Genomic DNA, 5264 nt, shown 5'->3' on the forward strand with positions numbered 1-5264 from the left:
CTCGATATCCAACATTACAGTATGTCTCATTCTAACCAACCTCTTTTGTAACACAGTGAATGTGTACTTTTGTAGTCATGTCCCCATATTTCTACACAATAACTCAGATATGGTAACACTAGCCAGAAGTAAGGAATATGGAGCGATTTTTGGTCCAGAACGCTAAAGCTAATGTAGGTGAGAAAGACCAGGGTATGAAGAGTTGCCTGGATTTCTACTAAATATAGGCGTACGTTCAAATTTAGAAAATATATGAGCAAGAAAAAAATTCAGAAGCATTAAAGTGTGCATTTCTTTGTTACATCCCAATCAACTTGGAATTGACCACAGATGTTTGCGTGTCCGAATACGCCTCCACCACACCCCCTTATAAATATGCAATTCATATAGAAATTAGTCATGTGCCTGAGAGCTGCACACTCGGCCCAATCAGAATTCAATTGGAGGGGCTTCTTTCTCGTGTTTCGAGCGAGTGAGTGGAATAGTGTGTGCAAGCTGAGCCAGTCAATGCTGTGGGCTCCAAGAACAGCACGTAGGCTGAAGTAAAAGTCAAATGGTCGGACTTTAGCAAGATGGTTAAAAAGAAGATTGATGTGGCCAAAACGCAGGGGACAGGACATAAATTAGTGCTGAAAACATAGTCTCTGCAATGATATGTAAAACTTTAGAAGAGGTGGGAGCACATGTGGATGATTAACCCCAATATGAATATAAATTGTGTAATTTACAACAAAATGTGTTAATACAGTAGCCTGCTCACAGCCAGGTTAGAGTTTCATGGAAAAATTAGGTAACCTGACTCTCGCCAGATCCTTGTAGTTCCCTGAGCTCCACAAGGAGCTCAGCAAACTACAGGGATCTGGCGAGAGTCAGGTTACCTAATTTTTCCATGAAACTCTAATCTAGTCAGGTTAAAAATTAGGTAGGATTTGGTTGGAAATCTTTTCAATCTAAACATGCAAGCATATCAAAAATGTTGCGAATAATGTTGACTGGTGTTTGATTACTCAATTTATTGTTAAAACTCAAGACAGCTTCTTGCAGTAGCTGCCGTACGTTACACAAAGGCAGGTCATTCCTCCACCGTCTTCTTTGCCAGTAATATACCACAACCACTGGCTGCTGCTGGCTGTGTTATAGTCACAGAAACACATTGTGACAGCAAGGGGTGGCAGAATGATCGCCTCGATCGGGGGTCAGCAACCCGCGGCTCTTGAGCCGCATGCGGCTCTTAAGTGTTGCCCAGTGGCATTTTTAAAAAAGGATTTGAGAATGGAAAAAGATGGGGGGGAACATATATTTTTGTTTTAGTATGTTTTTTGTTTGAGGACAAACATGACAAACTTTCCCGATTGTAAGAAAGCCCGCTGTTTGTGTGTATGCTTCACTTGATGAGAGTATTTGGTGAATATCGTTTTGTCCTACTAATTTTGGCGGTTCTTGAACTCACCATAGTGTGGACTGTGATGCAACAGTTTGTTTACATGTAAAATCTTCCACTCCTTCTTTGTCTCATTTTGTCCACCAAAAGTTTCATGCTGTGCGTGAATGCACAAAGGTGCACTTTGTTGATGTTATTGACTTGTTGGAGTACTACTCAGACATATTTAGTCAGTGCATGACTGCAAGTTAATCAATGCTAACATGCTATTTAGGCTAGTTGTATGTACGTATTGCATCATTATGTCTCATTTGTAGGTATATTTTAGCTCATTTAATATCCTTTACTTTTATCCTCTATGTATATAATTTAGTTTTGCATGTCTCACATACTTGCCAACCTTGAGACCTTCGATTTCGGAAGGTGTGGGGCGTGGTCGGGGTGGGGGCGTGGTTAAGAGGGGAGGAGTATATTTACAGCTAGAATTCACCAAGTCAAGTATTTCATATATATAAGAAATACTTGACTTTCAGTGAATTCTAATTATATATATATATATATATTTACTATATATATATATATATATATATATATATATATATATATATTTACTATATATATATATATATATATATATAAATAAGAGAAATACTTGCATTTCAGTGTTCATTTATTTACACATATACACACACATAACACTCATCTACTCATTGTTGAGTTAAGGATTCAATTGTCCATCCTTGTTCTATTCTCTGTCACTATTTTTCTAACCATGCTGAACACCCTCTCTGATGATGCATTCTGCTTCGTCTCCTTGTTGTGTGCGCAGTTGTGCACTGCACTCTCTAAAAGCCCTAGATGTTAATGTCACATATGCATGTACAGTAGATGGCAGTATTGTCCTGTTTAAGAGTGTCACAACATTGCTGTTTACGGCAGACGAACTGCTTTACGGTAGACGAAAACGTGACTGCTGTTGTTGTGTGTTGTTGCCGCGCTGGGAGGACGTTAATGAAACTGCGTAACAATAAACCCACATAAGAAACTAAGAATTTGCCCTCGATCATTCTACAGTTATAACGTCATTGGGCAGGCATGCTGTTTATATTGTGGGAAAGCGGACGTGAAAACAGGCTGTCGACATGTCACTCAGGTCCGCCTGAATTTCGGGAGATTTTCGGGAGAAAATTTGTCCCGGGAGGTTTTCGGGAGAAGCGCTGAATTTCGGGAGTCTCCCGGAAAATCCGGGAGGGTTGGCAAGTATGATGTCTCATGACACATTATCTGTAGAGATGATGTATACAGTCATGGAATTAACACATTAGTATGCCTAATTTTGTTGTGATGCCCCGCTGGATGTATTAAACAATGTAACAAGGTTTTCCAAAATAAATCCACTCAAGTTATGGAAAAAAATGCCAACTTGGCACTGCCATATTTATTATTGAAGTCAAAGTGCATTATGTTTTTTAACATGCCTCAAAACAATAACAGTGCAATACTTTTTTCATAACATGGTCACTACTGCCTAGTTTCTCTTGTTATATTCTTATTTTACTGTTATATTTTTATTCTCATTGTTGCTTTTTATTTGTATTCTTGTTGTAATATTTTTCTATTCTGTTTCCATTTATACCCCCATTATTTACTTTTTACTTTTTAAATTCGATCTCAATTCTGTACACTGCTGCTGGAATTTTAATTTTACTGGGGCAACTTCCTGAAGCAATCAATAAAGTACTATCCATCTATCTATCCAAACAGCAGCTTGGAATTTTGGACATGCTGGGGGGGGGGTTATATTGTAGCGTCCCGAAAGAGTTAGTACTGCAAAGGATTCTGGGTATTTGTTCTGTTGTGTTTATGTTGTGTTACGATGCGGATGTTCTCCCGAAATGTGTTTGTCATTCTTGTTGGGTGTGGGTTCACAGTGTGGCGCATACGGTATTTGTAACAGTGTTAAACTTGTTTATACGGCCACCCTCAGTGTGACCTGTATGGCTGTTGACCAAGTATGCGTTGCATTAATTCGTGATGAGAACAGCCGGTAGATATTATGTGACTCGGACGGCACGCACGCAAAGGAAATGCCTTTAAGGTTAATTGGCAGTCTGTACCTCTCCCTACGTCCGTGTACACAACGGCGTTTTAAAACTTCATACATTTTACTTTTAGAAACCGATACCGATAATTATGAAACCGATACCGATAATTTACGATATTACATTTTGAAGCATTTATCGGCCGATAATATCGGCAGCCCGATATTATCGGAGATCCCTTATTATCTGTATGTAATATTGGCTGCATTTCTAAAAGTTGTGTGCCATGTTGTTCCAGACCACAGCAAACATTACCTAGCTTGCCAAATATTGTAATAAATGTATTAAAAGAAGACAGCCTGCCGTTTCCTTGAACACACACATCTATACCTTTGGCCATTCTAAGCCAGTCATTTACAGGAGTTATCGCACACCTTCTAAGTAGCCTCTGATTTACTAATGGTTTCTAATGTTGTAAAAATGTGGGAGGTGGCAGTACTGGGGCAGTACAAGTAGCTGGTAGTCCACTTGAACAGCAGACTGGACTGGAAGGACAACCGCAAAGTTGTATACAAGAAGGGCATAAAAAAATACAATCATGTGCGCTTCCCTGCAGACTGTATTGATATATATTGATATATAGTGTTGGAACCAGAAATATTTATAACAAAGAAACAACCCTTTTGTGCGAATGAGTGTAAATGGGGGAGGGAGGTTTTTTGGGTTGGTGCACTAATTATAAGTGTATCTTGTGTTTTTTATGTTGATTTAATTAAAAAAAATGTTTTTATTTTTTTATTCTTGTGCAGCCCGGTACCAATCGATCCGCGCCCGGTGGTTGGGGACCACTGCTCTATGCCAGTGTTTTTCAACCTTTTTTGAGCCGAGGCACATTTTTTTCATTGAAAAAATCCAAAGGCACACCACCAGCAGAAATCATTAAAATATGAAACTCGATATTGACAATAAAAAGTTGTCGGATATGACTTTAAAGCATAACTAAGCATGCATCACTATAGCTCTTGTCTCAAAGTAGGTGTACTGTCACCACCTGTCACATCACACCCTGACTTATTTGGACTATTTTGCTGTTTTCCTGCGTCATATTTTAGTTCTTGTCTTGCGTTCCTTTCCTGTTTTGTTGGTATTTTCCTGTAGCAGTTTCATGTCTTCCTTTAAGCGCTATTCCCCGCACCTACTTTGTTTTAGCAAAAAATAATATTTCAGTTGTTTTTATCCTTCTTTGTGGAGACATTGTTGATTGTCATGTCATGTTCGGATGTACTTTGTAGACGCCTTCTCTGCGCCACACGCTGTAAGTCTTTGCTGTCGTCCAGCATTCTGTTTTTCTTCACTTTGTCGCCAGTTCAGTTATAGTTTCGTTCTGCATAGCCTTCCCTAAGCTTAAATGCCTTTTTTTTTAGGGGCACTCACCTTTTGTTTGTTTTTCAGTTTAAGCATTAGACACCTTTTTACCTGCACCCTGCCTCCCGCTGTCGTCTGCATATTGTGATCACAATTAGCTACCTGCTGCCACCTACTGATATGGAAGAGTATTACATAGTTACTCTGCCGACACTCAACAACACATCATTTGCAGACTATAATTACTGGTTTGCAAAAAATATTTTATACCCCAAATAGGTGAAATTAGATAATCAGAATGAATTAGATAATCAGAATGAACACCAGAATGTATCTCACGGCACACTAGTGTGCCGCGGCACAGTGGTTGAAAAACACTGCTCTATGCTACCCGAGCGGTATCTAGTGGTTGAGGGGTCAAATTACCCCTTTAATAGGATTTGCACATATTTTAAAAGGAAATGCTTGGATTCGGG

The sequence above is a fragment of the Nerophis lumbriciformis genome, linkage group LG04 (genome assembly GCF_033978685.3).
Source record: "Nerophis lumbriciformis linkage group LG04, RoL_Nlum_v2.1, whole genome shotgun sequence".
In the NCBI taxonomy this organism is placed as follows: Eukaryota; Metazoa; Chordata; class Actinopteri; order Syngnathiformes; family Syngnathidae; genus Nerophis; species Nerophis lumbriciformis.